Genomic DNA, 13061 nt, shown 5'->3' with positions numbered 1-13061 from the left:
GACACTGACAAGCTGTCCAAGCGCTTCCAGCAAGAAGACAAGTATCTCAGTACTACTGGCACATCATTATAGAAATTAGTAGTGAGTTATCATATACTGCAGTTTTCAGAAGGCATCTGGGTGGAGGAGAAGGAGACTGCTGGAGAAGCTGATTTTCCAAGCAGGATTGCTATGCAACTGGGCCACTAAGGAGGAATTGGCAGTCAATCAATCAATCAACCAAATAAAGGGAGTTGGAGAGGAGGTGGGAGTGAAGACCCATGACAAAGTTTGCACAAACTCATTCATAAAATGGGCTTCCTTTTATCACTAAATACTGTAACGAGATTGAGACTTGCTCAACAAGAAGGCTCTGCTGATGTTGATTGCTGCTTTTTGTTATTTCTAAGATTGATTATGGCAATTCATGCATATTGGCAATTTTGGCCTGTGCTGTTAAAAGATTGCAGCTGATACAGAAAGCTGTTGCCAGAGTCCTTACAATGTCTATATTATTTGATTACATTATTCCAGTCCTGAAATCTCTTCATTATCAGTGAAATTTGTATAGATTTCTGTCTGGAACTTCCTACAAGGTAAATAGCAAAGCTGGGCTGAATTTTTTCTTGACTTCTTGTGTCTCAGAGGACAGAATCTTCTCCTTTGTAGATTTTTCCTATAGATGTTGACATATTTGGGGCTAGGTATTTTAGTGTTTGTGCTCCGGGGGCGTGCAATCACATATCTGTATATGGGTAGGCAGGCCACTGATGCATCTGGACAGTCTGGTACTTGTGGACTGGCATGGGACTACTCCTGCCCAGTGGTGGTCGGATGGTGCATTCTGCAAAAAGGTATTTTCCGGGAAGATACCAGGCAAAGAAACATCAGGTAACAGACAGGGACAAACTTTTCCAAAACCTGAACTGTCCAGCTTAAAACCAGACAAATGGTCTGCCTATCTCGGGCCGGATCCATCCTGCAGTCTGAAACAGAGGTGGGCTGTAAAGGGTTGTTCTACTCCTTTAAGGGATGGGTCAGAGCCTAGAACCAAGACAGTCTGGGAGTAAATAAAGAGGCCTTGTTTTACCCCGGAGCTAGGATATTTAAACTGGAAAAAGAAACTATCAGTTGAGCAAAGAAGAGGGAGGCAGAAGGTGTGCAGGTATCTGTGTTCAGGTTCCAGGAGGCTAACGTGACCTGACTCAGGGTATGTCTACACTACAAAGTTAAATCTAACAGCCGTTAGTTCGAATTAACTTTAATAGGCGCTACACATGCAAACCACTAGTTCGAACTTAATTCAAACTAGTGGAGCGCTTAATTCGAACTAGATAAACCTTATTCTACGAGGACTAACGCCTAGTTCGAATTAAATAAACCTTATTTCACGAGGAGTAACGGTAGTTCGAACTAGGAAGCCTAGTTCGAACTACCTAGTTCGTGCCCCGTGTAGCTGCGCTGCACGGGGTTCGAACCAGCAGGGTTTTAAAAATGGCGGCTCCCCACTTATGCAAATGAAGCCCAGGAAATTCAAATCCCGGGCTTCATTTGCAAGTGCGGTATGCCTACATTACCCCGCTAGTTCGAACTAGCGGGGTAGTGTAGACATACCCTAAGAAGGCTAATGGCATATTAGGTTGCATTAAGAGGAGCATTGCCAGCAGATCCAGAGATGTGATTATTCCCCTTCATTCGGCATTGGTGAGGCCACATCTGGAGTATTGTGTCCAGTTCTGGGCCCCCCACTACAAAAAGGATGTGGACGCATTGGAGAGGGTCCAGCGGAGGGCAACCAAAATGATTAGGGGGCTGGAGCGCATGACTTATGAGGAGAGGCTGAGGGAGTTGGGTCTGTTTAATCTGGAGAAGCGAAGACTGAGGGGAGATATGATAGCAGCCTTCAACTTCCTGAAGGGAGGTTCCAAAGAGGATGGAGAGAGGCTGTTCTCAGTAGTGACAGATGGCAGAACAAGGAGCAATGGTCTCAAATTATGGTGGGAGAGGTCAGGTTGGATATTAGCAAAAACTATTTCACTAGGAAGGTGGTAAAGCACTGGAATGGGTTACCTAGGGAAGTAGTGGAGTCTCTATCCCTAGAAGTGTTTAAGTCCTGGCTTGACAAAGCCCTGGCCAGGTTGATTTAGATGGGATTGGTCCTGCCTAGAGCAGGGGGCTGGACTTGATGATCTTCTGATGTCTCTTCCAGTTCTATGATAAGGGGATGGTTTGAGAACATGATCTTGGTAACTAATTGACCATTCATTATCAGTGGGAAATAGGTCAATGGAGTTACTATAGAGAGCTGGGTGTCTGGCTGGTGAGTCTTGCCCACATGTTCAGGGTTTAGCTGATCGCCATATTTGGGGTCGGGAAGGAATTTTCCTCCAGGGTAGATTGGCAGAGACCCTGGAGGTTTTTTGCCTTCCTCTGTAGCATGGGGCACAGATCACAGCTGGAGGATTCTCTGCATCTTGGGGCCTTCAAAGTATTTGAAGACTTCAATATCTGAGACATAGTTGAGAGGATTATTCTAAGAGGGGTGGGTGAGATTCTGTGACCTGCACTGTGCAGGAGGTCAGACTAGATGATCATAATGGTCCCTTCTGACCTTAAAGTCTATGAGTCTATGAGCACTCTTCTGCCCCCCTCCCAGCCCCGGAGCCCTTAAAGGGGCACGGTCTGGCTACGGTGCCCATGCCAGGTGCAAGCCTGCCAGCACCCAGCCAGCAGACCCTGCATCTGGCACGGCACGAGACAGCCACCCACTGCCACCCAGCCCTCTGCCTCTTCCTGGGACCAGACTGGCGGCTCCCAGGAGCCTGCCTGGGGCCGCAAGAGACGGGCGCCCGCCTGGTCTACTGCGGAGATCGTGGACCTCATCCAGGTTTGGGGGGAGGCCTCCAACGTCCACAACCTCCGCACTAGGCACAGGAAAGTGGCCGTCTAGGGCAGGATAGCTGTCAGCCTGGCCACCAAAGGCCACATGCGAAACCAGGAGCGGGTTTGCATGAAAATCAACGTGGTCCAGTGAGACCCCTGATCCTGAGCCCTGAGCTTAGAACATAAGAACATAAGAATGGTCGTACTGGGTCAGACCAGAGGTCCATCTAGCCTAGTAGCCTGTCTGCTGACAGCGGCCAACACTAGGTACGCTGGAGGGAATGGACCGAAGACAATGACCAAGCAATTTGTTTCGTGCCATCCATCTCCAGCCTTCCACAAACAGAGGCCAGGGACACCATTTCTACTCCCTGGCTAATAGCACTCCATGGACCCAACCTCCATGACTTTATCTAACTTCTCTCTAAACTCTGTTATAGTCCTAGCCTTCACAGCCTCCTGCGGCAAGGAGATCCACAGGTTGACTATTTGCTTTGTGAAGAAGAACTTTCTTTTATTAGTTTGAAGCCTGCTACCCATCCATTTCATTTGGTGTCCTCTAGTCCTTATACTATGGGAACTAATGAAGAACTTTTCTTTATGCACCCTCTCCACACCACTCATGATTTTATAGACCTCTATCATATCCCCCCTCAGTCTCCTCTTTTCTAAGTTGAAAAGTCCCAGTCTCTTTAGCCTTTCTTCATATGGGACCTGCTCCAAACCCCTGATCATTTTAGTTGCCCTTTTCGGAACCCTTTCCAAGGCCAAAATATCTTTTCTGGGGTGAGGAGATTACATCTGTACACAGTACTGAAGATACGGCGGATCATAGTTTGATACTTCCCCTCCTCCTTCTTTCCCTGGCTTCCCCCTTCCAGCTCCCTCCTCCCAGGTTTCCCCCTCCCCTCTCCCATTCTCTCCCCCTCTCACACCTCCTTTTCCCAGTCTCCCCAGAGGTTATTCGCCCCTCCCCCAATTTTGTTAAATAGAGAGAGTTTCTATTTTTGAACACACGTGTCCTTTATTTTGTACATTGGCAAGGAGGGCTAGGGAGGGGTAAGTGGAAGGAGGTGAGGGAGGAATGGGGTACGATCCTCCAATGGGGAGGACTGGGGTGGCTCTGCGGGCTCCTTGTGGTGGAAGCTCTCCTGCAGCCCCCCGATTGAACCCCCCAGATGGCAGCCTGCAGCAAGTGAAGCCAGTCTGGTGGCCGAGTGCTGTGATGTGCCGAGTGTGGGCACTCAGGGCACTCCCAGTCAGGACTGCTTTGCTGTCCCTCATCGACGTAGACAAGCAAGAGGGGAACCCTGAGAACTGTCTATTCAGGGTTGGGGTCAGGTCCCTTTAAGCTCAGCCCTCGGCTAGCCTGAGGCAGCAGCTCTACGCTCTAAGTCCTAACCTGATGCCCTGCCGGCACTGCTTCCAGCCAGCCTTAACTTCGGTTCAGGGTTCACTCAATGTGGACATGCTATTTCGAATTAGCAAAACGCCAATTCGAACTAGTTTTTAGGACTAGATGCACTAATTCGAATTAGCTTAGTTCGAATTAACTAATTCGAATTAAGTTAGTTCGAATTAGTGCTGTAGTGTAGACATACCCTCAGAGTCTTTATTTTACAGACTTTAAATTTGGGAGCTGGGCACCAGGGTCCCCAGGTGAGGGCCTTATGAACTGTTGGTATAAGCGCTCCTCTCCTGAAATAATATTGAAATCTGGTTGTTTGGTTTAAAAGGGTGGCACTTTCCCTTGCTTCTGGTGGCTACGCTCATTGCACACAATAGGGGCTCCTTGCATCCTTCTATTCTCCTCACAGTCTTGCTGTGTGCCACCTTCCCAACCCCGGGGCCAGCTCTATGCATATGCAGCATACATGGCTGTCAGTGATGCCTCAAATTATGGTAACATGAGCATGCAAATGCTGAGTGAGGATGGTTACCTGGTTGCCTTCACTGCCAGCTCCTCAGGGCTGTAAGCTGCCTGAGCCAGGCTCCCTGCTTGCTGGAGTGACTGACTCCCAGTGAGCCATGTAGCCAAAAAGCAGCTTCCACAGCAGCCAGTCAATTAACTCCCTCCCTGCTGGACTCTCCCAAGTAAGGTGCCATGGGTAGAGCACAGGGGACGGGAACTAGTCACATGGGGAAACACGTAGGATGTGTGTGTGTAGGGCACCATAAATTCTAAGGACAGCCCTGCTCATTCCCCTCTATTTTAGGGACTCCTCGGAACTACCCTATCACTTCTGTTATGCCAAGGACTCTATGGGTATGTCTACACTACCCCGCTAGTTCGAACTAGCGGGGTAATGTATGCATACCGCACTTGCTAATGAAGCCCGGGATTTGAATTTCCCGGGCTTCATTAGCATAAGCGGGGAGCCGCCATTTTTAAATCCCCGCTGCTTCGAACCCCGTGTAGCGCGGCTACACGGGGCTCGAACTAGGTAGTTCGGACTAGGGTCCTATTCCGAACTACCGGTACTCCTCGTGAAACGAGGTGTACCGGTAGTTCGGAATAGGCACCCTAGTCCGAACTACCTAGTTCGAGCCCCGTGTAGCCGCGCTACACGGGGTTCGAAGCAGCGGGGATTTAAAAATGGCGGCTCCCCGCTTATGCTAATGAAGCCCGGGAAATTCAAATCCCGGGCTTCATTAGCAAGTGCGGTATGCATACATTACCCCGCTAGTTCGAACTAGCGGGGTAGTGTAGACATACCCTGTGTGTCTCCCCCTCACCCCATGGTAGGAGTTCTCTGTGTCCCCCCATTCTTCCCCTATAGCTATCATAAGAACAGCCATACTGGGTCAGACCCTTGGTCCAACTATCTCAGTATCCCATATTCCAAAGGTGACTAATGCCAGGTGCTTCAGAGAAAATGAACAGAATGAATTGAGCGAATTTCCTGTCATCCAGTCCCAGCTTCTGGCATTCAGAGGTTTAGAGACACCAAGAACATGGATAGAAATGTAGCCGTGTTAGTCTGGGGTAGCTGAAGCAAAATTCAGGACAATGTAGCACTTTAAAGACTAACAAGATGGTTTATTAGATGATGAGCTTTCGTGGGCCAGACCCACTTCCTCAGATCAAATAGTGGAAGAAAATAGTCACAACCACATGGGGTTGCTTCCTTGACCATTGTGGCTATTAGGGTCCTCTGTGAACTTATTTACTTATCTCTTTTTATTTTTTTGAACCCTGTTATACTTTTGGCCTTCACATCCCTTGACAACCAGCTCTACAGATTGACTATGCAATTGTGTGAAGAAGTACAATACTTCCTATGTTTGATGTAAACCTGCTTCCTATCAATTTCATTGGGAGTTTTGTGTTATGTGCAAGGGTAAATAACACTTCCTTTTTCACTTTCTCAACACCATTTATGATTTTATAGCCTTCTATCAAATCATAGAATTGTAAAATACTTGAGCGGAAAGAGACCTCAGAGGGTCATCAAGTCCAGCCCCCTGCCCAAGGCAGGACCAATCCCAACTAAATCAACCCAGCCAGGGCTTTGTCAAGCCGAGACTTAAAAATCTCTAGGGATGGAGATTCCACCACTTCCCTAGATAACCCATTCAAGTGCTTCACCACCCACCCAGTGAAATAGTTTTTCCTAATATCCAACCTAAACCTCCCACGCTGCAACTTGAGACCATTGCTCCTTGTTCTGCCATCCATCACTACTGAGAACAGCCTTTCTCTGTCTGCTTTGGAACCTCCCTTCAGGAAGCTAAAGGCTGCTATCAAATCCCCCCCTCACTCTTCACTTCTGCAGGCTAAACAAAGCGAAATCCCTCAGTCTCTCTTCATAGGTCATGCGCTTCAGCCCCCTAATCATTTTGGTCACCCTCCGCTGGATCCTCTCCAATGCGTCCACATGCTTCCTGTAATTGGGGGCCCAGAACTGGACACAATACTCCAGATGTGGCCTCACTAGAGTCAAATAAAGGGGAATAATCACTTCTCTGGATCTGCTGGCAATGTTCCTTCTAATGCACCCTAATATGCCATTAGCCTTCTTGGCTACAAGGGCACACTGTTGACTCATATCCAGCTTCTTATCCACTGTAATCCCCAGGTCCTTTTCTGCTGAACTTCTACTTAGCCATTCAGTCCCCAGCCTGTAAAAATGCTCGGGATTCTTCCATCCCAAGTGCAGGCCTCTGCACTTGTACATGTTGAACCTCATCAAATTTCTTTTGGCCCAATCCGAAAATCTGTCCAGGTCACTCTGAACCCTATCTCTGCCCTTCAGCGTATCTACCTCTCCCCCTAGTTTAGTGTCATCTGCAAACTTGCTGAGGGTGGAATCCATCCCCTCATCCAGGTCATTAATAAAGATGTTGAACAAAACTGGTCCAAGAAGTGATCCTTGGAACACTCCACTAGAAATTGATCGCCAACCTGACATCAAGTTGTTGATCACTACCCATTGGGCCCGACAGTCTAGCCAGCTTTCTATCCATCTTATAGTCCATTTATCCAATCCATATTCCTTTAACTTGCTGGCAAGAATATTGTGGGAAACCATATCAAAAGCTTTGCTAAAGTCAAGGTATATCACATCCACTGACTTTCCCATATCCACAGAGCCAGTGACCTCATCATAGAAGCTAATCAGATGGGTCAGGCACAACTTGCCCTTCACGAATCCATGTTGACTATTCCTGATCACCTTCCCCTCTTCCAAGTGCTTCAAAATGGATTCCTTGAGGATCCCCCCATGATTTTTCTGGGGACTGAGGTAAGGCTGACCGGTCTGTAGTTCCCTGGATTGCCCTCCTTCCTTTTTTTTAAAGATGGGCACTACATTTGCCTTTTCCCAATCATTCAGGATCTCTCCCGATCTCCACGACTTTTCAAAGATAATGGCCAAAGGCTCCGCAATGACATTTGCAAACTCCCTCAGTAACCTTGGATGCATTAAATCCAGGCCCAAGGATTTGTGTATGTCTAGCTTTTCTAATTCCCCTTAGTTATCTTTTTTCTAAGATCAACTGTCTCACACTAGGCTCTCCTTGGGTGTAAATTGTTCCATACACCTAATCATTTTTGTGGCCCTTATCTGTACTTTCCCCAATTCCAATGTATCTTTAATTAGCAGGGGTTGACCAGAATTGCACATTAGTATTTCAGGTGTAGGCATACAGTGGACTTCTGGAGTGGCATGCTGATCTTTTCTGTCCCTTTCCTAATGGTTCCTAACATTCTGTTCACCTTTTTACGTGATGTGGAATACTGAGACGATGGTTTCAGAGAACTACCTGTGAAGATCCAAGATGTCTTTATTAAGTGGTAACAGCTAATTTAGACCCCCTCATTTTGTAGGGATGGTTGTGAGTATATTTTCCAATGTGCATTACTTTACATTTATCAATACTGAATTCCATCTGCTGTTTTGTCACCAGAGGTGATGCGTGAGGAGCGCATGCTGGTGCACCTGCATCCCCAAAAGTGGGTAGAGCCACTAGCAGCCAGCAGGAGGGCTTGTGGCAGGGAACGGCAAGGCGACGGGTGAACCCTCCGCCATGTTGCAGGAGTCCGTGGCAGAGCAGAACACCTCCCCCCTCCCACCTTCCACTGACCAGCAGTAGCAACCAGCAGCAGTGGCTGATGGGAAAGGAGCAGGCCGGGTAGCTTCAGCCTGCATGATGCCACTCCCTGGTCGCACTACTCTGCGGAATGCTTGGTTGAGGTGGGCAGAGAGGGATGGAGCAAGGATGGGGGGGTCAGAACAAAGGGGTGAGGAGAGGCAGGGCCAGTGCCTCCCCTTATTTCCCTGCCACATGTCATCCCTGCCAATCACCAAGTGATATCCCTTTATAAATCTTCACAGCCAGTTTGGGACTTAGCTAATTGGATTAATTCTGAATCACCTGCAAATTTTGGCACTTCACTGTTTACCACTTTTTCCATATTGTTTATGTATATGTTAAGCAACACAGATCCCAGGACAGAACCTTGGAGGAAACCACTATATGCCTCTTTTCCACTGTGAAAATGGACCATAATTGGAGCAAGTAATTAAGGAATTCATCTGCAAACATCTGGAAGAAAAGGAAGTGATAGGTAACAGCACGGATTTGTGAAGAACAAATCATGTCAAACCAATCTGAAAGCTTTCTTTGATAGGATATCAAGTCTTGTGAATAAGGGAGAAGTAGTGGATGTGGTATACCTAGACTTTAGTAAAGCATTTGACACAATCTTGCATGACCTTCTTATCAATAAACTAGGGAAATGCAACCTAGATGGGGCTACTTAAGTTGAGTGCATAACTGGCTGGATAACTGTTCTCAGAGAATACAATAGACTTCCGATAATTCGGCATCCTTGGGACCCAAGGGGTGCCAGATTATCGTATATGCCAGAGTATCGGGAGGTACTCCAGCGGGTCTGCTGGGACCCGCACTGCGTGTGTGTGTGTGGGGGGGGAGGTTAGCAGGGAACGGCAAGGCGAGGGGTGAACCTTCCGCCATGTTGCAGGGAGGTGGTGGAAGCCCCACGCTGCCGGCTTGCAAGTGGGGAAACCCAGCTTCCGGCTTGCAAGTGGTGGTGGCGGCAAGGGGGCGAGAGGCAGGCAGCTGTTTAAGGCGGGCATGTCTCTTGCCCTCTCTCTGCTGCCCCGACTTGCAAGCCGGCAGCTGGGTTTCCCCGCTTGCAAGCCAGCTGTGTGGGACTTCCACCGCCTTCCGCAACACGGTGGAGGGTTCGCCCCTCGCCGCGCCGTTCCCCACTGACACTCCCCCCCTGCCTGCCTGCCCACCCGCCTTAAATAGCTGCCTGCCTCTCACCCCCTCTCCTCCACCGACATTGCTTGCAAGCTGGTGGCTAGGCAGCTCCAATTGTCTGGCTGGCCAGAGCACTTCTGGGTTCCAGTTGGTGCCGGACTATTGGGAGTGCTAGACCACTGGATGCTGGACAATTGGAGTTTTACTGTAGTTATTAATGGTTCAAAATCCTGCTGGAAGGGTATAACAAGTGGGGTTCTGCAGGGGTCTGTTTTGGGGCCGGTTATGTTCAATATCTTCATTAATGCTTTAGATCATAGCGAAGGGTATGTCTACACTTGCACCCGAGTTCGAACTAGGGATGCAAATGTAGGCAACTGAAATTGCTAATGGAGCGGGGATTACTCCACTGAACAGCTGTTTCAAAAGTAAAAGTGCATGCCGGGATGTGTTAGTTCAAACCAAACCCATTGGATCGAACTAACGTTACTCCTCATAACGTACTTTCACTTTCGAAACAGCTGTTCAGGGGAATAATGCACGGACGAGATCATTCTAATGAAGCGTGGGATATTTAAATCCCCGCTTCATTAGCAATTTCGGTCACCTACATTTGCATCCCTAGTTCGAACTAGGGTGCAAGTGCAGACGTACCCATTAAGTATGCTTATTAAGTTTGCAGGTAATACCAAATTGGGAGGGGCTGCAAATGCTTTGGAGGGATGGGTTATAATTCAAAATGATCTGCACAAACTGGAGAAATGGTCTGAGGTAAACAGGGTGAAGTTCAATAAAGATAAATGCAAAGTTTTCCACTTAGGAAGAAACAATACATTTCACACATACAGAATGGGAAGCAACTGTCTTGGAAGGATTACTGCAGAAAGGGATTTAGGGGCCATAGTGGACCAAAAGTTAAACATGAGTCAATGTGAAACTGTAGCAAAAAAAGAAAACAAGATTCTGGGATGCATTAACAGGAGTGTTGTGAGCAAGACATGAGAAGTCATTCTTCCTCTCTGCTCTGCACTGATTTGGCCTCAATTGAAGTATTGTGTCCCATTCTGGGCACCACATTTCATGAAAGATTCATAGAATTGGAGAAGGTCCAGAGAAGAGCAACAAAAATGATTAAAGGTCTAGAGAACATGACCTATGAGGGAAGGCTGAAGGAATTGGGTTTGTTTAGTTTAGAAAAGAGCAGACTGAGATGGAACATGATAGCAGTTTTCAATTATCTAAAAGGGTTTTACAAGGAGGAGGGAGAAAAAATAGCCTCTGAGGATAGGACAAGAAGCAATAGGCTTAAATTGCAGCAAGGGAGGTTTAGGTTGGACATTAGGAAAAACTTCCTAACTGTCAGGGTAGCTAAACACTGGAATACATTACCTAGGGGGGTTGTGGAATCTCTATGGGTATGTCTACACTACAGCACTAATTCGAACTAACTTAATTTGACTTAGTTAATTCGAACTAAGCTAATTCGAACTAGTGCATCTAGACCTAAAAACTAGTTCGAATTAGTGTTTTGCTAATTCGAACTAGCATGTCCACATTGAGTGGACCCTGAACCGACGTTAAGAATGGCCGGAAGCAGTGCCGGCAGGGCGTCAGATTAGGACTTAGAGCGTGGAGCTGCTGTCTCCGGGTAGCCGAGGGCTGTACTTAAAGGGTCCTGACCCCCACCCCAGACAGACAGTTCTCAGGGGTTTCCCGCTTGCTTGTCTAACTCGATGAGGGACAGCAAAGCAGTCCTGGCTTGGAGTGCCCTGAATGCCCACACTTGGCACATCACAGCACTCGGCCATCAGCCTGGCTGCACTTGTCGCAGCTTCCACCCCGAGGAGCCCGCAGAGCCACCCCAGTCCTCCCCATCGGTGGCTCGTACCCCATTCCTTCTTCACCTCCTTCCACTTACCCCTCCCTAGCCCCCCTTCCTCATGTACAAAATAAAGGACACTTGTGTTCAAAAATAGAAACTGTCTTTATGAACAAAATTCGGGGAGACTGGGAAAAGGAGGTGGGAGAGGGGAAGAGAAAGGGTGGGAGAGGGGAGGGCAACTAAAATCATCAGGGGTTTGGAACAGGTCCCATATGAAGAGAGGCTAAAGAGACTGGGACTTTTCAGCTTAGAAAAGAGGAGACTGAGGGGGGATATGATAGAGGTCTATAAAAGCACGAGCGGTGTGGAGAGGGTGCATACAGAAAAGTTCTTCATTAGTTCCCATAATAGAAGGACTAGAGGACACCAAATGAAATTAATGGGTAGCAGGCTTCAAACTAATAAAAGAAAGTTCTTCTTCACAAAACAAATAGTCAACCTGTGGAACTCCTTGCTGCAGGAGGCTGTGAAGGCTAGAACTAGAACAGAGTTTAAAGAGAAGTTAGATAAATTCATGGAGGCTGGGTCCATGGAGTGGTATTAGCCAGGGGATAGAAATTGTGTCCCTGGCCTCTGTTTTGGAAGGCTAGAGATGGATGGCACGAGACAAATGGCTTGGTCATTGTCTTCGGTCCAACCCCTCCGGGGTAGCTGGTGCTGGCCGCTGTCGGCAGACAGGCTACTGGGCTAGATGGACCTTTGGTCTGACCCAGTACGGCCGTTCTAAGCTCAGGGCTCAGGGTTGAGGGTCTCACTGGACCACCTTGATTTTCATGCAAACCTGCTCCTGGGTGGCCAGGCTGCCAGCTATCCTGCCCTAGATGGCCACTTTCCTTTGCCTAGTGCGGAGGTCGTGGACGAGGTCCACGATATCCACACTGGAGCAGGAGGGCGCCCGCCTCTTGCGGTCCCAGGCAAGCTCCTGGGAGCTGCCAGCCTGGTCCTGGGAAGAGGCGGAGGGCTGGGTGGCAGCGGGTGGCTGGCTCGTGCGGTGCCAGGTGCAGGGTCTGCTGGCTGGGTGCTGGCAGGCTTGCACCTGGCACGGGCACTATAGCCAGACCGTGCCCCTCGAGAGGTTCGGGGCCGGGATGGGGGAAGAAGAGTTTCCCTGGTGGTGTTCAGAGTGGCCACCAGGGAAAGCTGGGGAGGGGTATCCTCCCATTAGTTCAAATTAAGTGGCTACACAGCCCTTAATTCGAACGACTTAATTCGAACTAGGCATTAGCCCTCGTAGAAGGAGGTTTACCTAGTTCGAATTAAGCACTCCGCTAGTTCGAATTAAGTTCGAACTAGCGGTTTGCCTGTGTAGCGCCTATCAAAGTTAATTCGAACAAACGTCTGTTAGTTCGAATTAACTTTGTAGTGTAGACATACTCTATCAGTGGAGATATTTAAGAGCAGGTTAGACAGAGACCTGTCAGGGATGATCTCTAGACAGTGCTTGGACTTGTCATGAGAGCAAGGGACTGGACTTGATGACCTCTTGGGGGTCCCTTCCAAATTTCTAGGATTCTATGATTCCATGATTCATATATACTATCTTTGTTCCCCCTCTTTTTAACAGCAAGGGATATTTGCCTTATAA

This window comes from Pelodiscus sinensis, chromosome 3, assembly GCF_049634645.1.
Source record: "Pelodiscus sinensis isolate JC-2024 chromosome 3, ASM4963464v1, whole genome shotgun sequence".
Taxonomy (NCBI): Eukaryota; Metazoa; Chordata; order Testudines; family Trionychidae; genus Pelodiscus; species Pelodiscus sinensis.
The sequence above is the reverse complement of the archived record's forward strand: the minus strand, read 5'-3'. Positions refer to the sequence as shown.